Consider the following 24,753-nt stretch of genomic DNA (forward strand, 5'->3'; position numbering starts at 1 on the left):
GCCAGTTTTGCACCCTTGGAACAAATTACAGTTGATCATGGTGTATAATTCTTTGTATATATTGCTGAGTTCTATTTGCTAATATTTTGTTAAAAACCTTTGCGTCTACATCATGGCACATGTGATAATCTATACATTGAGCATCAGTATATCCTGGCTGTTACAGCTCCAGTTTTAGCTGGGGACAATGGGAAGAGCAAACAGTAAAGGCCTCATGCTCCCCCACCCCCCCCCCCCGCCCCGTATATCCCTTGTGCAAATGTTATCCAGAATCCCCACCCAGTGAATCATTTTACTTTCATCCCATTGGCCAGAACTGAGTCACATGTCGTGCTCACCAACAGGGAATTGGGGAAAGTGAGTATTCAAACTGACCCCGTGCTGTAATGAGTATGTTGATGGAATGAGGCCCATTGGGCAAGTCACCTGTGTTGGTGCCAGTATTACCTGCATGCCACCTGGTCACACTTTCAGCCACAGCAGGCTGGAAGCTGTGTTCCCATTTAGGGTCATCCTGTCACCAAGGACTGTATCTCATGGTAAATGGAAAAGATTTTATACATCACTGTGAGCATCAGGTCAAGAGAAAGCCAAACAACTGCTGCTGCTGCTGCTAAGTCGCTTCAGTCGTGTCCGACTCTGTGCAACCCCATAGACGGAAGCCCACCAGGCTCCCCCGTCCCAGGGATTCTCCAGGCAAGAACACTGGAGTGGGTTGCCATTTCCTTCTCCAATGCATGAAAGTGAAAAGTGAAAGTGAAGTCGCTCAGTCGTGTCTGACTCTTAGCAACCCCATGGACTGCAGCCTACCAGGCTCCTCCGTCCATGGGATTTTCCAGGCAAGAGTACTGGACTGGGGTGCCATTGCCTTCTCCCAACAACTGCATAATGCCCTGTAAAATGGTTTAACAATTGTTTGAGTAGGGAAAGTACTTGGACAATTGAGCCTTCTCATGACACTGAGTTCCATGGGCATGCAGCACCCAATATTAATATAGCAGCAAGAGTGCTACCAAGTACTACCCTGCAAGGTACGAACATCCCTCATCACATTGTCCGTTTACATTGTTACTTTGCTTTTACAGTTTTTCCAACTTTTCTTAATGGAAAATTTCAAAAACAAAAATGGGAAGAATAATACTACAGATCCTCATATACCCATCACCTCAGTGAAAGAATTGTGAATACTTTGCAACATATATATGTAGTAAAAAAAATTATATATGCATTGTATGCATATAATGTATACCTCATATATGAATTTTACATATAAACCATGTACATAATATTATACACATTATATATTATATTATATATTCAGTTCAGTTGCTCAGTTCAGTTCAGTTCAGTTCAGTCACTCAGTCGTGTCCGACTCTTTGGACCCCATGAATCGCAGCATGCCAGGCCTCCCTGTCCATCACCAACTCCTGGAGTTCACTCAGACTCACAGCCATTGAGTCAGTGATGCCATCCAGCCATCTCATCCTCTGTCGTCCCCTTCTCCTCCTGCCCCCAATCCCTCCCAGCATCAGAGTCTTTTCCAGTGAGTCAACTCTTCGTATCAGGTGGCCAAAGTACTGGAGTTTCAGCTTTAGCATCATTCCTTCCAAAGAAATCCCAGGGCTGATCTCCTTCAGAATGGACTGGTTGGATCTCCTTGCAGTCCAAGGGACTCTCAAGAGTCTTCTCCAACACCACAGTTCAAAAGCATCAATTCTTCGGCCCTCAGCTTTCTTCACAGTCCAACTCTCACATCCATACATGATCACTGGAAAAACCATAGCCTTGACTAAACAGACCTTTGTTGACAAAGTAATGTCTCTGCTTTTTAATATGATGTATAGGTTATATATTGGTATATATTATATATATATAATTATATATATGATATATTATTTTAATATATACATGATATATATGAACTATTCTAAATTTAGCTGAAGATACCATAGCACATCACTCCAAGAGACATCAGTGCTTCTCCAAAGGAAAAGCAATTCTCATAAATTACACTACCGTTGTCACACGGAAAAAAATTAACAATAATACGTCTATTTTCAGGCTTCCCTGGTGGCTCAGATGGTAAAGAATCTGCCTACAATGTAGGAGACACACGAGATGCAGGTTCAATCCCTGGGTCAGAAGATCTCCTGGAGAAGAGTATGGCAACGGACTCCAGTATTCTTGCCTGGAGAATTCCATGTACAGAGGAGCCTGGCAGGCTACAGTCCGTGGGTTCGCAGGGTCAGACACAACTGAGCGACTAACACTTTTACTTTTTTACATGTCTATTATCATTTAATATCTAATTCATATTAAACTGTTTAATTTTACCAATTGTCACAGAGCCATATATGTACATATAAAGACCTAGGGGGGTGGTTGTTAACAGGATTCAAATAACATTCACACTTTGAATTTGTTGCTGGGTCATTTTAGTCCACTTTGAAAAGGACCCCACCTTTGGATGGGGATGTCATGTGCTATTGTCTGTCTGAAGAAACCAGGTCAGTTGTCTTATGGAATGTCTCATATTCTGAATTGTGTTTCCTCAGGGTTTGGTTTGACTTGCCTTCTTGAGCTTCTTATAAACTGGAAGCTAAGTCTTATAAACTTCCAGTCTCATAAGCCAGAAGCTAAGCACTCTTGGACAGGCTCACCTGACCTGTGCTGCTGTGCACTTCACAGCACACCACTACAGGAGATGCCTAAAATATCAGCTGACCCCACTGGTTTGGCTAAGGTAAAGACAGCCTGCTCTTCCCAGTGTGAAGTTATGTTTTTGTCTTGCAATTAGCAGATGAGAGGCAAGATGGTACTTTGGCCCCATGCAAGTCAATTAACGGAGATTTAGCATCTATTGATGACCCATTCCCAAATCAATTCTTTCACTGGGGACTGCAAAATAATTGTTTTTTAACATTCTTTTTACATTTCCTGCTAAATAGATAGTATAAATGTTTAATTCTTTCCCTGTATTTCCAGAATAAGGTATTGGTAGAATAGTCATAAATGGTAGCAAAAGAGGTGCGTTTTTTCCTCTGTCTTTTTAAAAGTTGCTATGGATTTAAATGCATGCTCAGTCACTCAGCCGTGTCCTACGCTTCACAATCCTATGGAACGTAACCCACCAAGACCCTCTGTCTCTGGAGTTTTCCAGGCAAGAAGATTCAAGTGGGTTGCCATTTCCTACCACAGGGGATCTTCCCTCCCCAGAGATGGAATGCACATCTCCTGCACCTCCTGCATTGACAGGTAGATTCTTTACCAATAAGTCATCCTGGAAGCCTGTGGACTCATGAGTTTTTATTTATTTGATGTTTTTAACCAATTCATTTTATATTCTTTTTGACACTCAAATTGTCCCAAATTTGGCCAGTGGGAGTCCTTTTAGCCTTTAGTCCTTTAGTCCTTTTGTCCTTTCGATATCCTCTATTAGTCTTTCAAGGTGTATCAGTAAGGGTTATCCTGAGAAACAGAATTAATTATGTATATGTCTGATTTATTTTAAGGAATTAGTTCACATAGTTGTGGGGACAAACAAGTTTGCAATCTGTAGGGTGGGCGAGCAGGCTGAAAACTCAGGCAGAATTTTTATGCTACAGTCAAGCAGGTGGGATGCCGTCTGATCCATGTTTTGTTCTTATGGCCTTCAACTGGTAGGATGAGGTTACCCACCTAATCGAGGGTAAGCTCCTTAGGTTAAAGTGAATTGACTGTAGATGTAATTATTAATACATCTACAAGACAACTTCACAGTAACATCTAGATTAACATTTGACCAAACAAATGGGCGCCAGAGTCTAGCCAAGCTGACATATAAAATATACCATCACAAAGAAAGAGTTTCTTCCTCACGTAAGAAATTCCAAGCTCACCTCGTATTTTCTGACTCCACAGTCTAGCCAAGTTGACATATAAAATATACCATCACAAAGAAAGAATTTCTTCCTCACATAAGAAATTCCAAGCTCACCTTGTATTTTCTCACTCCATTCCTAGAGTCAGTCATTTCTCTGAAAGTTCTAATTTCTTTCCATGGGAAATGGTATTAGAATCCAAAATCTGAGTGCTGGGTGTGTTCATTGCTACTGAGATATGATTGCTCCTGGGCCCTCTCAGTGGGCAGAGCTAGAAAATTCACATTTTTTAAAAAGCATATGTTCTTATTGATATTTTCAATTCAAATTTAATTTTAGAGGGTTTTTCCTCCCTCTTTGTTTTTACTTTGTATCTTTTCCCCTTAAACTGAAATTTTTTAATTTTATTTAGTGTATTTACTTACTTTCTCCTACAACATGCATCAGATAATTTCAAAATTACATTATTAATAGTACTTGGATGACTAAAACTATTAAACAGAGTTTAAGATTTGTTTTCAATTCCTTTGTCCTTGGAAGTGTAGGCATGCTGAATGAGACAAAAACAAAAGAAAAAACAAAATAAAGCCAAATGTCCCCCAGTCCAAGTGATATTTTTATTAATTTTCAGGAAAACATTATCATCCCTCATGGTAAATTAATGGTATTTTTAATTTTATTGGTTTTGTGATTTTTATATGTGATGTCCACATTTGTTTTGGTTTCATAATAGTATAAGAGTTATCAGTGTAGGAAGTTTATGCTTAATTTTATATTTGTGTATATTTAAGAAACACTATTCTCAAAACAATCTAGTCCTTAGTTTTAACTAAAGATCTTATAATGAAGTCAGTGTAGGTTCTTCTTTTTTGAATTGCAAACAATGCTGATTTGATCCCACGATCAGGAAGATCCCCGGAGGAAGAAATGGCAACCCACCCCAGTATTGCTGCCTGGGGAAAATCCCATGGACAGAGGAGTCTGGTGGGCTACAGTCCATGGGGTTGCAAAGAGTCGGACATGCCTAAGCGACTGCGAATAAACACGCACAAAGTCACTGAAGAATAGCCAAAATCCAGTTTTTATACTTTTCCATAATGAGTCACTTTTTTATAAGCCTATGTCATTCTCACAAGCTAAGAAAATAATACATAAAAAAACAAAGTTATTTTTTAAATATAATTTAGGCTCATGCCTGAGGTAAGGGAGAATTCCTTCCTTTGAAAGATGGCAAATCCTGCTGTAGGCCCCATTTGGCTTTTAGAAAAGGCAGAAAATGCAAATGAGCTCCATAAAGAGTAGATGTCCTTATTGCTTTAGAGCTAATGATAAGTGAGTGCCTGCCTAGCTTGAAGGGGCTGGAGGGGGGAGTCCAGAGCCCCTGACTCATTCCTTGGGACAGAAAATGAAGGGCTGACCCATGCCACCTTCTCTGCCCTACACTTCGGTCCAGCTAGGGAGCTGGAACCATCTCTGAGGCCCAGGTACCACCTGCCTTGGGGTACTGCCCACCAGGAGGTACTGCTCACCTGTGGGTATTGCCCACCCGAGGGCACTGCCACCTCAGGGTACTGCCCATGGAGAAAGTACTGCTCACCTGGAGAGCACTGCCTGTCTGGGCCTACTGCCCACCCGGGGGTACTGTCGCCCACAACAGCCCACTTTCTCACGTCTCCTTGGCTGGCCCAGGGCAGGGGATGCTTCAGTCCAGCATTTCGGTCCCTGTGTCTACAGTTCTGCACACCTATACACACATATTTGTTTCTAACTTTGATTTCCCCCGAGTGCTTCCTTCCCCTCTGACCTTCACACGATGACCTCACAAAGATAGATCATGAGAGCTGTAAGGCCCTCAGACACAACCTTGTCCAGCCACCTCACCGAGGAGCCTGGAAGCCCAAGTCCAGAGAGGGCCATGGGCTAGGCAACAGCCACTCCTCCGGTCACACAAACCTCCTGTCCTTAGGCCTGGATCCTGCTGCCGACTTTCCCTCTTTTGTACTCCAGACACAGTCCTCACAAAAGGCCTCTGTCTCACAATCCCGTCAGAAGGAGGAGAGCGGGAGGAACAGGACTGCGGTGGATCGCCATTGACTCTCCCATTAGGGGTTTTCCCCTTGCTTCTTGCTGCCTCCTTCACAGAGCCTGGGAGAGTTAAATACTTACTTTACCCCTCCAAATGAGTGGACAGTTGACATAGAAATGGGACATAAGTGAAAATTTTCTAAGATTGATAAGTTTTCTGCTTTTCTTGATTAAAGGGAAATATGCAGGGCTTCCCTCATAGCTCAGTTGGTAAAGAGTCTGACTGCAATGCAGGAGACCTGGGTTCGATTCCTGGGTCAGGAAGATGCCCTGGAGAAGGAAATGGCAACCCACTCCAGTATTCTTGCCTGGAGAATCCCACGGACAGTGGAGCCTGGCAGGCTACAGTCTATGAGTCACAAGAGTCGGACACGACTGAGCTACTAAGCACACACAGGCAGGGCTTCCCTGGTGGTCCCGTGGTTAAGAATCCACCTTGCAATGCAAGGGACACCAGTTCGATCCCTGATCCGGGAAGATCCCACATTCCTCGGGAAAACCTGGCCTGTGTGCCACAAGTACTAGCCCACTCAGCACAACTACTGAAGCCCGTATGCAGGCCCTAGAACCTGTGCTCCTAGAACACATGCTCCCTAGAACATGGTGACTCGAGAAGTCACCATGAGAAGCCCTCACACTGCAACTAGAGAGAGCCCCCACACAACAGTGAAGACTCAGCACAGCCAAAACCAAAAATAAATGAAAAATGTTTAGTGTTTTTTTGAAATGGAAATATGCAGCTTTTCCTCCTTCATGCTGCCTTGAACACAAGATGTCTGGAGCCACAGCAGCTCTCTTGTAGTCATTAGACAATAAGCAAGAGACTTGCTGATAAGCTTGCACAGACATCAGGAGTTGCTAAACCAATATAAGCAGTTACCTGATCTGATGAATCTTGCTATATGACTAGGCCTCTGTAAAGAGAATTGTCTGTTATTTATAGCAAAAAGCATGCTTAATTCACAGATAAATAAACCACTTACAAACAGTTTAATCCAACAGATATTTACTGAGCACTTATCATGGATCTGAATCTAAGGATCTAGATGAGGATAAGACACTGCTCCTGACCTCAGAGGATTCACAGCACTGAGATTATACTTCTGCTCTTCACATAATTCTGTAAGATAAACACTAATGTCCGCTTTTGGCAGGAGGGATGAATAGAGGTTCAGAGAGGTTGCAGGAATTTGCTCAAGGTCACAAAGCACTTGGAGTGAACACCTGGCCCCTGTGGCACTTAATCCACCAGCAGGCCAGCAAGCAAAGACCTGATGGACAATGACAGTCAACGCATACCGCGAGAAGTGTTCCAGACCCCTCCCTGGACAACGCATGCAGCGAGAAGTGTTCTCAGACCCCTCCCTGGACAACGCGTGCAGCGAGAAGTGTTCCAGACCCCTCCCTGGACAACGCGTGCAGCGAGAAGTGTTCTCAGACCCCTCCCTCCAGGGTTCTTTTCCCTTTGAATTGGGAAACCCAGACAAGATCAGCTGGTCAGCAAGGAATGCTGAAGTGAAAAGTGTGAGGTGGAGAACCTCCAGGAATGAGTTAACATATGAGAGGCAGAGAGAGATAGAGACAGATACTGAGACACTGAGAAAAAGATTAAAGGAAAGGAGGTGAGTGGGGAGGGAAGGCACTTATGCAAGAATGGGGCCAGCCCCAAGGACCCAAGCCCCACTCCTGCCCACTGGCCCTGGCAGGGAGCAGCTGGACAGACAACAGTCACAGGAGAGGCAGGAGCTGTAGTGACAGGGTAGGAGGCAAAAAGAGACCTGGGGCTTAGCCCCAGAGCAGGGTCACCAGGAACCCACAGTGGGCCCCTTTTCAGTCTGTAGGAACATGGACCGGGCACTGCTCCCTGAAACCCAAGCAACTCCATCCAAGATTCAAATAACAGAAATGAGCTGAGGGCAACTCAAGCAAACCAGGAGAGTCCATGATGCCTTCAACTGGGAATCAAGAGGCCCTCCTGCCCCTGCGCTCACCACCCCCAACACCCTGACTCCTCACCGCAGCCCCTCACCTGCTAGAACTCATTGAGCAGGGACCTGGAGGAGGAAAGTTCTGAGAATAAGGGTCCCCAGGACCTAGTACCCCAGGCTCCGATCCCCATGAAGACAACCTTTAGTCCCTGCACTTACTTCATGACCTACATTGACTCTTTTGAAAACTGGGACTTCAAATAGGCTGGAAAAGCAACAAACACAAAATATAACCAAGACCTCTGTTCTGCTTTTTAAAAATCCCCTTTCCCTCTTTCGATTTCAACAGAAGAGGACTAGGGAAGAATGCAAGAGGAAGGAGAAAGGAGAGGGGAAGGGAAGAAGAAGTCTGTGTTCTGGCTGGGAGCCCCTCATCCTCCTCACGGTCCTTGGGGCCTGAGGGAGCCACCCCCACGGAGCTGGCACCAGCGAGGCTGCAGAGGCTGCTCCTGGCGGGGCGGTCCTCACCGCTGCGCTGCCCCCAGCCCAGGCCCAGAGCAGACATCCAGCACTGTGATGAGACAAAGCATCATTCTGAGCAGGGGCTGCAAGGAGCCGCTGTGCATGATCCTTGCCATGAGCTATCTGTTTAAGCCTCATACCATCCCTGCGAGGTAAGTAGATCTCACCCCGGTTTGTAAAGAGGGAGGCTGAGGTTCAGAGTGGTTGAGTGCCTTGCCCCACATCTCAGCCAGTGGAAGACCAGGCTCTACATCTGACTCCAAAGTCTGTGTTTTGGACCCCATGTCAAAGGCTGCATACTGGTGGCCCCCTGGGCAGATTCCAGCCTGTATACATCTTGTTTGACTCACACAACTGGGGCCTGCACAGTGCTTTAAGTGTGATTAGTTGTCAACATTTAATAATCAGGAAAGTTTACTTTAAAACTCACATTTCTGGGTTCTCGGAAAAATTAGGATATCTCACCCACCCTCAGGGCCACATTTCCTCTTGGCAATAATTAGCTGAGCTGACCCGTTCTGTATTAGATCCTGCTGCCTATATTCGCTCAATCCTCATCAAAGCCCATGGTCCTCCTCCTGATCTGTTCCACTACATGTCCTGTGGACAGCTACAACAAGCTACATGGGTGGATGGATAGAAGGAAGGAGGGATTGATGGATGGAGAGAGTGATTGATGGATGGAGGGATGATGGATGGAGGGAGGGACGGATGGATGGAGGGATGGATGGATGGTTAGAGGGAAGGAGGGACAGATGATGGAGGGAGGGAGTGACTGATGGATGGACGGATGATGGAGGGAGGGAGTGATTGATGGATGGAAGGATGATGGATGGTTAGAGGGAAGGAGGGATTGATGATGGAGGGAGGGGTGATTGATGGATGGAGGGATGATGGATGGAGGGAGGGAGGGATGGAGGGATGGATGGCTAGAGGGATGGAAGGATTGATGGATGGAGGGATGGATGGATGGAGGGATGGATGGTTAGAGGGAAGGAGGGACGGATGATGGAGGGAGGGGGTGATTGATGGATGGAGGGATGATGGATGGAGGGAGGGAGGGGGAAGGGAAGGTCTCAGTGCCTCTGAGCTGCCTGCCCAGGAAGTATCCATGGACAATGGCCCAGCATCCTGTCAACCACTTCCTCCATCCAGAATGTTTGTCATAACAAGTCAGCCTGTGTTTTCATCCCCTCCTCCCTGAAACCCAGGCATTAATCGTCCCCACTACCATGGAATGATCTGCCCCTCTTTCAGGCATTCTTGTGGCAGCCTCACTGTGTGTCAGAGCCTGGGCAGAAGCCCTGGAGAAGCCCACATCCACAGGAAGGCAGATGTTCATTCACTCATGCAGTTGTGCCAGCTCACAAAAAACACCTACTCATGAGTCTGTTGTGACGATACAGTGAGATAAGGCAGGCCGGTGCCCGGCCCTGCCCATTGCCCAGTTACAAGTCAGCCCCAGAAGGTCCAGAAGGAGTCCAGAAATGGTGAGGTGAGTAGATCCCTGACGTGCCCCCAGGATTGGCACAGGTTTAAACAGAGGGACCAAGGTGTCAGTGAACAGAGAAGGGCTTGAGTTTGGAGAACGGGGGAGACAGAGAGAGGAAGGGACCTCGGGAGAAGAGGAGCAACGGAGGAGGAGAGGTGAGGGGAATGGATCAGGAAGGAGGAGAAAGGGCCTGAAAGGGGATCTGATGGGCTCTGTGCGGGGGAGGTGGGGGAGCGGTCGAGCAGGGCTGGGAGGTGGAGCCTTGAGATCCATCCGCTGTGGGGAGGAAGGGACGGAAGTTAACCCAAGGTTAATGATGTAGGAACGGCACTTCTTAGCAACAGAACAGGAACTGAGAGGAGGGGGCGTGTTAGCACCCCCAGGGGAGGGAGAAGGCCTGGTGGGGGAGATAGGTAGAGAGGAGCCCTGCAGGGTCTGGACACCACTCACCCAGAGTGGATGGGAGTGAGAGGCACAAGGTTGAAAGAGGTCACCTGCCAGGGGATGGGCATAACTAACTGCCAGGATGAGCCGGTAGCTCCCCTGGTCTGGACGCTGTGACGGTGTTGGCAGTGCCCAGAAGCCTCCTTCTTGCACCTTCCTGAATGCCTGGCTCACTCACGAGGCTCAGTTTGAGTGGAAGTTAGTCTTGAGGCAATTTTCCCTTTGGTCTTGGATGTATCACCTCCTCCTGCAGAATCAGACTGACGCTCTCTCCTTCCAGAAAAACAAGAGGCAGTTTGAGAAGGCACCTGCTCCTCCGTTCAAGAGCCAAAAATGAATGATCCTTTTGTACAGCTCTTGTAGAACAGAGACCTGAGCCTTGGGGAGCTGGAAGGGCTGGAGTGGCCCTGGGAGCTGGTGAATGCACCATGTGGATGTGGTCTCAGCCAGGTGCCCAGAGGCCACCCAGTGCCACCCAGTCCCAAGTGCAAGGAGAAAATGTTGCCAGCCATTCCAGTTCTACAGGGATCAGGTCATCAGCCACTGCAGTTGCCCACCTACAGCATGCCTCGAGGGGGATTCAGGATGGAGAAAAACAGAAACTTTTTCTGCTTTGGTTATATCGACTCCTCGATAGTTAAGATGTATGTGTGCGTGCTCAGTCGCTCAGTCATGTCCAACTCTGTGATCCCAGGGACTGCAGCCTGCCAGTCTCCTCTGTCCAACGTGAGGATCACAGCCACATCTCCTGCGTTTCCTGCATTGGCAGGCGGATTCTTTACCACTGAGCCACTTTCTATGTCTGGGAAGCCTTTTCCATACAAAGAAAAGGGCTCAAATCATCACCTTAAGATGTCTGTTCTTGGTGATGAGTAGTAATCGTTTGTTGACTACATGTCTTCCCAGCAGGAAAAGTTCATCCATATCCTGGCTCCTCCCTTGCCTCTTGGGAGGAGGTCCTCAGAGATGCTGAGAGCTGTCTCCCAGGCTGTAGTCCTCAGTAAGTTCCCCAAATTAAACTCAGAACTCATCATTTTTACATGTGTGTTTTTCTGTCAGTCAACACTGGGGACAGGCCCAGTGGAGCCCTCACAGATGCCAGTGCTAGAACTGACAGTGAAAACCTCAGCTGCCAAGAGCCGCGGCACCCCTCCCTGAGGCTGGCACGTCCCCGCCTGACAGGGGCATTGCTGTGGGAAGCCCAAGGTCTTCCCAGAAGTTCTGGGTGACGCTGGCTCAGTGCAAAGGGAAATGGCTGGCCAAACTCAGCGGGCCTCATCCTTGAGCCATATCACTGGGTCCGCCTCTCAAGTGTGGCCCTGCCACGAGGACCGGGAGGGCAGGCTTGTAGGCCAAGGCTCCCCGTGACCCCAGCCAGAGCCTGATGGCTGATCTCCCCTTTCTGACCATGCCTCTGGCGACACACACTTTCTCCAGCTGGTCCCACAGCGCTGGCCACCTTTGGGCAGGGTCTGGAGTACAGGGGTCCCTCTCAAAGGATCAGACTGCTCACAGGATCTGGGGATTCACCTGGGCTTCCCCTGACATGGAGAGGTGCCATCTCTCCCAGGAATTCTCTCAGAGGAGAGCTATACTTTGTATCTCTATGGTAGAAGACACACAATGATTATCCTCAGTGGCATCTCACACACAACATTATGCAACCACCAGCAGGCCCCAGTTTCACATCAGTGTCATCAGCCCAGGAGACCCCGTAACCACCAAGCAGTCACTCCCCCACCCTCTTCCTCTCCCAGGCTTAGGTAACCACGCATCTGCTTTCTGTTCCTATAGGTTTGCCACTTCTGGACATTTCACGTGTGTAGAATAATACAGAATGTTCTTTTTGACCAGCTTTTTAAACTCTGAATCATATTTTTTGGGTGCATCCGTGTTGTATCATGGATCAGTTGGGACTTAAGAATCCTCCAGAACTGACAGAATTTCAAAAGCCTCACCCCCAGGACTTCTTGCATCTCACTGGGCAGAACTGGGTCATGTGCCCATCTCTGAACCAATCACTGGCAAGGCCATTGGGTCACCCTTAGGTGGTGGCCATCTGGGCTGCACATTGGGCCACCTGGGAGCCTCAGGAAACCCTGAGCCCAGGGTCATGCCCCAGATATTTTTATTTAATTGGCCTGGGCTGCTGGTGTGGGCAATTGAAAATTGATTGTTATCATCATTAATGGTGGAAATGAGAAGATGATGAAAAAGCAAGTCGGGAGATGGGTGGAGGAGGCAGATGATAGGTGCCAGGAGTGGGGAGATGGTGTCACACATTTCCTAGTCTGTAGCTCAAGCAGCGGGACCCTGCCATGGTCAGGGCAGCCCTTTCCTGAGCGCAGCAGGAGGCGCTCAGGCCCTGCTTGTGCATGACTCTGGGGCAGTGTTTCCCTGCTTTGCTGTACAGTGAGCCCCCCTGGGAGCTCCCTGAGGTGGGCTCCAGAAAGCAGGGTGCTCTGGCACCTGCATTTGGTTCTGGGAGTACCAAAGGTTGAGAATCACTCACTGGCTTAGGCATTAACCCTTCTGTTCCTCAGACTTTGCCCTATGCTGGGCTGTGACTCCTAGGAACGTGAGCTCTGGAAGCAGAGGCCCAGAGGAGAGGTGCTTCCTGCCATGGAGACCTGGTCCAAGGGGCCTGGTCTCTGGCTGCACCTCCGCTGGTCACTATTTAATCTCATCACTCTCTCTCTCGGCTTCCCAGCCCTCTTACTGCTGGCCAAGTGCTCTCTTGTTCTGCCAGTTCCGGTCTTGCCTGAAACAGCAGTTCTTCCAGAAAAAGGAAGATTCCAGGCGGCCTCAAGTTTGCCTCTTTGCCGTTTGCGCCCTCCTTCCCATCTGCTACCTCTACTCTGCAGAAAAGACATTCAGCTTGAGAGGTTAGGGATTAAAGACAGCTATCCCGGAGGCTTTCCTTTTAAAAGGGCAGCGTGTGAAGAGCATAAAATCACTAACGATGTTCTGCGATGGTGGCAGTGGTGGTGGCATTTTCAACCTGACTATTGATGGCACGCAGGGAAGGTCCATGTTACTTAAAGATATTATAATCTGACCAGCTTGCTGGATTTTAATCATTTGCCAAACAACTCTCTTGGGTTACCTAGGTAGAAGGTTGTACTATCTGCCAACAACAGTTTTGTCTTGAACTTTAATTCAAAAAGATACATGCTCCCCAATATTCATAGCAGCACTGTTTACAATAGTCAAGATATGTTTTTGTTCATGTCCAACTCTTTTGCCACACCACGGACTGTAGCCCGCCAGACTCCTCCGTCCATGAGATTTCCCGGTAATACTGGAGTGGGTTGCTATTTCCTTCTCCAGGGGATCTTCCCAACCCAAGGATCAAACTCACGTCTTCTGCATTGGCAAGTGGATTCTTTACCACTGAACCATCAGAGAAACCCCAGTCAGGACGTGGAAACACCCTAAATGTCCATCAAAAGAGGAATGAATAAAGAGGATATGGAACGTATATACAATGGAATACTATTCAGTCATAAAAAAAAGAAATAACACATTTACAGCAATATGGATAAACCTAAAGGCTATCACGCTAAGACAGAAAGAGAAAGAGAAATATGATATGATATCACTTATAAATGGAATCTAAAGTACGAAATAAATGAGCTTATCTATTAAACAGAAACAGACTTACAGAGAACAGACGAGTTAATTTTTGCATATGCTTCTTAAATCCTGTAGCTTTCTCTTGGAATTATTTTTGTATTGGAACATATCATCTCACAGGTAAAATTAAAGGTGATTTATCATCCTTGGCTGCCTGAAATTGTCTTCATATATTTGCCCCACTCTGGAACGAAAGCTTGACTGGTTCAAGTAAACGTCCCTCGGCCTTCTAAAGCTAAGCCAGCATGCAGTGTTGCAGCTGAATCCGATATTAATCTGCTTTCCTCCTTTCTCTCCTTCATGTTCTAAATGTCATCATGACATATCTATTTGTTATCTTATTTTCTGTTCTGTTGTCATGTGATGGGCCCTTTCCTTATGAGAACCTTTGTGTTCATTAATTTGGGAAATTTCCTCCTGTATTTATTCCAGCATTCTTCATTTCCACTTTCTTTATTCCCTCTTACTGAAACTTCTGCATAATGGACATTGACTTTCTAAATCGTTCTTATGTCCTAACTTGTTTTTCTCTTTTTCTCTCCACTGTATCCTAGAAGTTCTCAACTTGATTTTCCAGCTCATTTATATGCTGTTACTCATATGTATCCAACCTCTTTGCAGCCCACTTATTGACTATGTTTTTAAGTCATTTGTTATTTCTGGGTTCTCAGACTGTTTCTTCTAATAGCTTTCTGAGGAGGTTCATGCTTATTCTAAATGTTACTCTGTCTGCTCTGTTCGCTCTGTTTCTTCGAGTGTCAGTTCTTCTGTTCATTCTGCTCTGTGCCTCTTTCATGGTTGTGTTCTTCCTCCGTGTTTAATGACCCTTGGTTGTGTGCTTATCTTGGATTTGAGGTACCTTTTACCCATTCTATGGATAATGTTTCCCAGCATGGTGTGAGAGGCATGACAGTGGGTAAGGAAAAAGCTGATGGGAAGCGTGCCCTTACCCAATGCCCATTTTTCCTGTTGCCTTGTCTCTCTAGCCCAAGTGCCCACGTCTGCATGATGGAGGCAGATATTTCTGTTGCTGTTTGGCTAAGGGGAAGATGGGCTGGGAGGAGGAGGTTGCTGGTTGTCTTGGTTTTCCCTACTGCAACATCTTAAGCCATTACCCTACCAGTTACCACCAGCCCCACCCACTGTCTTCAAGCTTGAAACACCTTCAAAGCCATCACACTTTGTTAGTAGGTCCCTCCTACCCACATTTTAGGCAATAGTTTCTTTCTTCCAACTCCACCATTGCTCTTCTTTCAGGAATTCCTTACAATTTCAAATCCTCTGAAGTTACTGCTTCTTGTTTGCCAGAACACTTATGGATTATATGTATTTATCTTTTCTGATGTTTCTAAATATTTGGGATAGGGAAAAGTGGCTGGAATTCAGTCTACCATTTTGAACTAATTTCTAAACTGATTATTCAAATGTTATTCTCATTTTACAGGTGAGAAAACAAGCTTCAGTTCAGTTCAGTCACTCAGTCATGTCTGACTCTTTTCATCCCATGGACTGCAGCATGCCAGACTTCCCTGTCCATCACCAACTCCCAGAGCCTATTCAAACCCATATCCATTGCATTGGTGATGCCATCCAACCATCTCATCCTCTGTCATCCCCCTCTTCTCTCACCTTCACTCTTTCCCAGCATCAGGGTCTTTTCAAATGAGTCAGTTCTTCACATCAATCAGGTAGCCAAAGTACTGGAGTTTCAGCTTCAGCATAGGTCCTTCCAATGAATATTCAGGACTGATTTCCTTTAGGATGGACTGGTTGGATCTCCTTGCAGTCCAAGGGACTCTCAAGAATCTTCTCCAACACCACAGTTCAAAAGCATCAATTCTTCGGTGCTCAGCTTTCTTCACAGTCCAACTCTCATATTCATACACGACTACTGGAAAAACCATAGCCTTGACTAGATGGACCTTTGTTGGCAAAGTAATGTCACTGCTTTTTAATATGCTGTCTAGCTTGGGCATAGCTTTTCTTCCAAGGAGCAAGTGTCTTTTAATTTCATGGCTGCAATCACCATCTGCAGTGATTTTGGAGCCCCCCAAAATAGTCTGTCCCTGTTCCACTGTCTCCCCATCAATTTGCCGTGAAGTGATGGGAACAGATGACATGATCTTAGTTTTCTGAATGTTGAGTTTTAAGCCAACTTTTTCACTCTCCTCTTTCACTTTCATCAAGAGGCTCTTTAGTTCCTCTTCACTTTCTGCCATAAGGGTGGTGTCATCTGCATATCTGAGGTTATTAATATTTCTCTAGGCAATCTTGATTCCAGCTTGTGCTTCATCCAGCCCGGCATTTCACATGATGTACTCTGCATATTAAGTTAAATAAGGAGGGTGACAATATACAGCCTTGACGTACTCCTTTCCCAATTTGGAACCAGTCTGTTGTTCCATGTCCAGTTCTAACTGTTGCTTCCTGACCTGCATACAGATTTTTCAGGAGGCAGGTCAGATGGTCTGGTATTCCCATCTCTTTCAGTATTTTCCAGTTTATTGTGATCCACACAGTCAAAGGTTTTGGCATAGTCAATGAAGCAGAAGTAGATTTGGCATAGTCAATGAAGCAGAAGTAGATGTTTTTCTGAAATGCTCTTGCTTTTTCGATGATCCAGCAGATGTTGGCAATTTGATCTCTGGTTCCTCTGCCTTTTCTAAATCCAGTTTGAACATCTGGAAGTTCACAGTTCACATACAGTTGAAGCCTGGCTTGGAAAATTTTGAGCATTACTTTACTAGTGTGTGAAATGAGTGCAATTGTGGGGTAGTTTGAACATTCTTTTGCATTACCTTTGTTTGGGATTGGAATGAAAACGGACCTTTTCCAGTCCTGTGGCCACTGCTGAGTTTTCCAAATTTGCTGGCATATTGAGTGTAGCACTTTCACAGCATCATCTTTTAGGATTTGAAATAGCTCAACTGGAATTCCATCACCTCCACTAGCTTTGTTCGTAGTGATGCTTCCTAAGGCATTCCAGGATGTGTGGCTCTAGGTGAGTGATCACACCATCATGGTTATCTGGGTCATGAAGATCTTTTCTGTATAGTTCTTCTGTGTATTCTTGCCACCTCTTCTTAACATCTTCTGCTTCTGTTAGGTCCATACCATTTCTGTCCTTTATTGTGCCCATCTTTGCATGAGATCCAGTCTACCATTTTGAACTAATTCCTAAACAGATTGTTCAAATGTTAGTCTCATTTTACAGGTGAGAAAACAAGCTTAGAAAAAACATATATAATTTGCTCAAGATTTCACAACTGGCAAAGAGCAACATTGTGACTGTAATCCAAGTCTGTTCAATGCTAAGCCCAGGGTTCTAAACCGGCTTCCAGTGCTGGTGAGCTGAAGAGAACAAGAGACCAGTCTCATGATCAGTCATAGTATCCATAAAAGGTCCACAGCCTCCAGGTTTTCTGGTTCTGGACCACATTTGAAGACCACTGCTATAGGTCATGTCTCTGAAACTCTCCCACCCACCACGAGTCTTAATCTTGAATCTTCACTCCTCATTTATTTATTCACTAATTCACTATTTACTGAGTACAGACACTTCTGAAACAAGCTAGGCATGGTCTCAACCTTCACGGGCCTTCCTGTGTACCAGGCAAATGGCTCATGTGTCAGATGAAGATGTCAAAACCTAGAAGGAAAAGGATTTGCCCAAGGTCACAAATCAGAGGCAGGGCTGGCATTAGAGGATTTCCTTACTCCCACGCCAGCACCCCCTTTCCTCTATATTTTTAAAGTAAGTAATACATGAGCATTGTGGAAAATTCAAGTTGGCAATCAAGAAGGGAGTAAAAATCACCCATAATCCCACCTTGCAAAAGCCCAAGACATTGGCTGGCATCATTCTAGACATACATCTATGTATACATAATTTTTTCTTAACAATATTTATAAGGTCCTACAACTTTTGCTTTATCTTAAAAGAGTTAACACATTATATAGACTATCCCTTTTTAAGAATATACATATATGCAAATACTCCCAAGTCAACAAATACTGCAACATCAATCTTAATCATTTTTATAGATGTGGTACATCTATAAATTGCTGTCTTCTTGCTGGAAACCAAGGCTGATTTCCAGTTTTTCACAATCATACACCAGCCCTCCAATTAATATTCTCATATCTCATAATACTAATCCCCAAGCCAGACAGACTGTGCTCAATATTAGTTTTGCCACCTTGGACAAATGTTAACTTCTTTAAGTCTCAGTTTCTTCATTTGCAGAGTGAATTACATGACATATGTTGCACTCGGTATTTTTAGTTATTAATGAGGTAAGGGACAGAAAAAGCCAGGTACGGTTCTTCGTTCACTGTAGGTGCTAAATTCACAGCGGCTGCGTGATGTTTATCATTCACTGCTTCCTCTCCTAGGAGTCCTGCGTAGTATAAAGGGAACCCCTGGTCCACTTCAAGCATTCCCTAAAGGAACTAGTCTGTCCGACCCTAGTGTCCAGAGGATGTCCCAACATAGAGCCAGCTCCACGCTCGGTGGAATCCACAGTCGCTAGCTTTCCCCTGTTACCATCCCTGAGGTCCTCCAAAAGCCCTCCCACCACTAGAGGACACCTGGACAGGTGAGATTTCCAGGAACGAGCAGAGTCGGGTGTTGGAGGGAGAGGGAGAGTCAGACTCCTCCACGCCAGGATGAACACAGCTGGCAGGGACCAGAATCTTGCAAGAATTAGTTTAAGCCTCATCATCCCCAGAATTCTACATGGAACTCAGAAAGGCCTGGTGGCTGCCCTCAAAGAGCCCAAATTCGAGATTAGGACTGAGGAACCCCAGAGCGGGAGGAAACATCCGTAATTTACAGGAAAAGGTCCTTTTCTTTTTCTACTTTTATTGCTTTCACTTCCTGTTCCTCTTTGGTATGGAAAGTAGGAGGGTTGGGAGAGAAAGTAAAAAGGGAGATAGGGAAGGGACGAGAAGGAGCAAAAGGGGAACACACCAAGGCGCCCACAACGGACTGGTGTGCAGGTACACGCTTGCTCTGCCAGGGGGACAACAGTGAGCCCGGAGCCTGCCCTTCCCCCGGTGTCTAGTCCTCGCTATCAGCTAGATGATAATTCCATGTTAGAGTCGAAAAAGCGGTTCTAAGAGAGTAACCACTGATGTTAACAGCTATTATTTATGGAGGGTTAATCATATTTCACAATGCTACTGAATTCATTTAATTCTGATTATGAAAATAACTATTAATAATCTTGTTTTGCAGAGGACTTAACTGAGCCAGTGAGGGAGGCTCTGACACCGGGTCTTTTGGTCTCTTGTGTCTATGGAATCATGCTGTGCTGTTCTGTGCTTAGTTTCTCAGTCGTGTCCAACTCTGCAATCCCAAGGACTATAGCCCACCAGGCTCCTCTGTCCAAGGGTATTCTCCAGGCAAGAATACTGAAATGGGTTGCCATGCCCTCCTCCAGGGGATCTTCCCAATCCAGGGATTGAACCCAGGTCTCCCGCATTGCAGGCAGATTCTTTATCGTCTGAGCTATCAGGGAAGCCCAAGAATACCAGAGTGTGTAGCCTATCCCTTCTCCAGGGGATCTTCCAGACCTAGGAATCGAACCTGGGGGCCTCCTGCATTGCAGGCAGATTCCTTACCAGCTGACCTACCAGGGAAGCCCCTACTGAATCATGCTCTCTTCTAAATCAGGCTTTGAAAGCAAAGAGCAGCTGGTTTCCTATACCTGTGCCATTGGCCCCCTCCTTCCCCTCGCCCCCTCTCCTAGGGTCATAGGGCACATCCTGGGCTGTCTGCATATCTTCTCCCCTACATCCCCTCCACCTGGCCTCTAATGTCCACCCACCTTTCTAAGGCTTGGACTTCAGTGATAGATTCCTTTATCTCCAAGGACTTTGAAGAAAACTTGGAAACTGGCAGGGCCTATAAATTCATTCATTCATTTCCTCATTCATTCATTTATTCAGTATAGACTCAGTGAGAATCTAATAGGGATGAACCAGACATGCACAGAATTCCAGATTGCAAATTATTTTCCCCCAGAATTTTGAAGACATTGTCCCTTTGGTGTCTTCTAGTTACCAATGTTGCTGTCTGATGTTACTTCCATCTGAAATTTATTTATTTATTTTTTTTCAAATCATGTGTCAATTGTTAAGAAGAAAGTACTCAAGTTATTTGGACCTAACTATCAGGTGCTTCTTTTGGCCCAGAAGGAGCTGTGAAAGAATTTCTGAGACACTAAAAGGACCAAGAAGTGAGAAAGTTTGGGAAGCTCTACTCTAAAATAAATTCCCATAACTGCATTTGCTATGTCAAAAGGTAGGCGAGGGGGGAAAAAAATAGGCAAGTTTGGTTTGTTGTGTGTGCATGCTAAGTCGAGTCAATCATGTCCGACTCTTTGTGACCCTGTGGACGCTGAGCCCTGCCAGGCTCCTCTGTCCATGGGATTCTCCAGGCAAGAAAACTGGAGCGGGTTGCCATGCCCTTTTCCAGGGGATCTTCCCAACCCAGGGATCGAATTCACATCTCTCTTGTCTTCTGCATTGACAGGCGGGTTCTTTACCACTAGCGCCACCTGGGAAGCCTTTGGTTTGTCATCCATAAATCCAAATTGCCTTCCAGAAGTGTTTCATTTGTAATCTAACCAACAGATTATGAGAGTGAAAGACAATTTAAAGGTAACAGTAGTGTAAAAGACTCCAAATATCTAATTTCTTTCCTCCAGGAGACTGCCTTGCACAAAGAATCCAAAGTCTTTCTTGGACTTAATATTTATTTCCATATATGCAGATTATGCATTTCAGTTTGTTTTACTCCATGGGATTTAGAGATTCGTTTAAAAAACACATTAGTAGTAAAAGCAACAAGTGTTTCTCTGTGGATGAGGGATTTCCAGTAGTTATTGCTTTCTTCTTCAGAACTTTGTGTATTAGCTGTAATTTTTACAATGATTATATTCAATCCTTTTAATCAGAAAAAAATTTTTCTAAAAATGAAGAGCTCTGAATATTTTGGATTAAATTTGCCCCTAAATTGCATTAGTATGAACTAAGGACATGTACTAAAAGATTTGCCGACTGTCATCCTCCTTTCATTTCTCAAATGAAACCTCTGGTCATAAAAATAGTCTTTGCTTGCAGTTAGGGGAGAGAGAATTTAAAAAGAAAAGCAGAAGGAAAGCTGTCTGTTAGCAAGTCTAAATTCAGACAAATGTCTGAAGGACAGAAAAATGTCTGGGTCCAGGCCCAGCTCCCCCCGAGTCACAAACCCTCAGTGAGGCAAGGAGGAGCCGGTGACTCTAAGTGAGGTGCTGATTTTAGATGTGGACACAGATTAATTTTAGAAGGCCTGACATTCTGAGTCATCCTGAGGTGGCCTGATTGGAACTGGTCGGAGGAGCCCGTTTCAAGCTGTCTTCTCAGCTGTCCCAGACCCCCGGAGCTCTGCCAGCTCCTGGAACGGCAGGCCTTGTTCCCATTAGCAAGGGCCATCGCGCCGAACAGGGAGGACGAGGATCACCGTCTGAAAGCGGCAGACCACCTCCGCACACACAGTCCTGGCTGCTCCACTTCCAGCGGCAGCTCAAAGCCAGCCAGTATGATCACAACCGGAAAATGGACTCCCACCTTTTCCATGACACCAGCGGCTCTAAAGCACCTACCGTACACAGACACAGTGGGGCAGTGATTCCTAAACCTAATCATCCACATTCCCTAGGGAACTTATTAAAAATATAGACGGTCCAGACCAGCCCCAGATCTGCAGGTTCAGTATATCTAGGGAGGGGCCTGTAGGTGTTCTGCATATCAGCTAAGTTTGGAAACTGCTGCCGTCGGGGCCCCGAGACCATCAGGGTGGCTGCAGGCAATGGACTATGTGACTGACCAGTATAGCTCTTGTGTCCCTGTCCTGGCTAGCATTCAGTTTCATCCCAGCACATGGGCTGAGAGCAGGAGTGGGGTGATTCCACAAAGGAACCTGGAGTCTTGCATGGAAAAGGGGAGTGAGTGCTGGGCAGGCAGAATAGCAAATGTCCCCTCTGTTGTCTATCCCAGCCACTTATCATCAGCATCAAAGAACCCAGTTAGCATCGTGTAACGGACATTGTCTGCCCAGTACTGCTTCCTCTATAAAAGGCACTTCCTTCATTAGAGGATTGCCCCTCCCCCAGGAGCGCTGTTTCTGGTTCCATCACCCCAGCTATTACCCAAGTTTGGGTTGGGTTTCTGTCACTTACAATCAAAGAGTTATAACTGGGAATTCCCTGATGGTCCGGTGGCTGGGACTCTGCACTTTCACCTGTGCCCCTGAGGCAAGCCCTGGTGGGGAAACTTAAATTCTGCAGACTTTGCTACACAGTCCCTCTCCTAAAAAAGAGTTATAACTAATGTTCATGCTGTATATCAATTTATCCAAAAAGAAGATAAATAGGCCCCAAAGAAAATGCCAGGGCCAGAGTCCTCCCTCAAAGCCCTACAGATGTCACCTACTCATGATCCATCCCTCAGCCAAATTCAAGTTTAGTCATTTGAGAAATTCAACCCGTAAAGTTTGGTAAGATATGCTTTCTGAAGGAGGGAAATCTAAGGCTGGATTTTGACTGAGAGACCACAGGACACTCTCAAAGCAGCTCTGCAGGCTGAAGATCTCCTATTCCAGGAAGGGCTGTACATACTGCCCACGCCAGAAGCACACATGCCCCACTATCACTATTCTTAGCAGCCTGCCGTGGTTCAGAAAGGGCTCAGGAGCCCTGCGGCTGCACGTCCTGGGGGAAGATGAGCTGGCACTCAGCTGTGCTGCCCCACACGGCGTCTGAGCTCAGCAGAGGGAACTTGATTCACGCTGAAGGGAGTTATCGCCAAGGGCTCTGGGATACCTCTCTTGGGAGCGCCTGTGTGGGAAGTGTGTCCAGCTGACAAGCCTTGTAAAGCCCAAGGGATCCTGCTTCCTGACAGCTAGGAGGGACCCCTGATCCCATGGGCTGATCAACACTAGCATCGCACTAACCTTGCCTGGGATCCTGGACGCGCCTCTCTTCCAGCGAGGGTTACAGGACTCACAGAGTCTCTGCTGAAAGGTCTAGGAAATGTAGATTGACAGAGCACTCCACAAGGGCATGATTTCTTGGAGTCTCAAGTTTTCTCCTAAAACATGCATATGCATTTTTAACAGCCTTATTAAGATGCAATTCCTATAGCACACTATTTACCCAGTAGTTTTTATATAGTCACATAATTGTGCAACCATCCCCACAAACAATTTTAGAACATTTTCATCGTCCCCTAAAGCAACACTGCACCTTTTAAGCTGTTACCCTCACCAGCTGCCCCATCCCTGGCAGCCCTGATTTATTCTCTGTCTCTACAGGTTTGACTATGCTGGGCATTCTATTCCTACAAATGGAATTGTACAATATGTTCCCTTTTGTGACTGTCTTCTTTCACTGAGAATGTTTTCAAGACTCATCCATCTTATAGCGTAAATCAGTACATTTTTATGGCTGACAATATTCCATTGTATGAATATACCACATTTTCTTTATCTCATTCAACCATTGACAGATGTTTGGGTTGTTTCTACTTTTCAGATACTATACATCCTGTTGCTCTGAACATTTATGTACAAGTCTTATCTGGACATATGTTTTCATTTCTCTTGGATATATGCCTATTGTTGGGTAAAATTGTAATCCAGTCAACTATCCCAGGATTTATAATCAGGAGCAGCTTCAGCATCAAAGAATCCAATAAGGTCCATGGAATGGACATCATTTGTGTTTCTACTCAATGTTGCTTCCATTCCTCCAAGAAAGGCACCTTTTTCTTTGAAGGATTTGCTCCTTCCCTGACCTCTCTCAGCCCCGTGATTAGTTCAGAGGGGTCACCTGAATCCCCTGAGCTGCCAGAGTCTCTCACAGAGGCTGCCCGTCTACGTTCTCCCCAGCAGTGTGTAAGGATCCCAGTTTCTCCACATCCTCGCCAACACTTGGTGTTATCTGCCTTTCTTATTATAATGATGATGAATATCTTTTCTTATGCTTCTTGGCTATTTGGCTATCTGGAAAATGTCTGTTCAGATTCTTTGCCCATTTCTAGTTGGATTATGTCTTTTTATTATTGAGTTGTTAAGTCTTTATATAATCTAGATGCAAGTCTCTTGCTACATATATGACTTGCAAATATTTTCTCTCATTTTGTGAGTTGGACTTTGCCTTCAAAGTGCCCTTTGAAGCACAAAATCATTCAACTGTGATGAAGTTCACTTTACTTACTTTTTATTTTGTTTCTTGTGCTTTTGATGTCATACTTAAGAAACCATCACCAAATCCAAAGTTATAAAGGTCACTCCTTTATTTTCTCCTAAAATTTGTATAGCATTATTTTTTTTTTGCTGTTGCTAAGTCGATTCAGTCGTGTCCAACTCTGTGCGACCCCATAGGCGGCAGCCCACCAGGCTCCCCCGTCCCTGGGATTCTCCAGGCAAGAACACTGGAGTGGGTTGCCATTTCCTTCTCCAACGCATGAAAGTGAAAAGTGAAAGCGAAGTCGCTTAGTCGTGTCCTACTCTTAGCGACCCCATGGACTGCAACCTACCAGGCTCTTCCGTCCATGGGATTTTCCAGGCAAGAGGACTGGAGTGGGGTGCCGTTGCCTTCTCCATGTATAGCATTAACTCTTCCTTTAATCTTTAATGCATTTTGAGTTAAATTTTATATATAGTGTGAGGTAGGGATCTAAATTCTTTTTTTTTTTTTTTTGCCTGTGGCAATCCAATTTTCCCGGCATCGTTTGATGA

The sequence above is a fragment of the Bos grunniens genome, chromosome 2 (genome assembly GCF_055505025.1).
Source record: "Bos grunniens cultivar Pamir isolate PY7600 chromosome 2, Bosgru_T2T1.0, whole genome shotgun sequence".
NCBI classification, from domain to species: domain Eukaryota; kingdom Metazoa; phylum Chordata; class Mammalia; order Artiodactyla; family Bovidae; genus Bos; species Bos grunniens.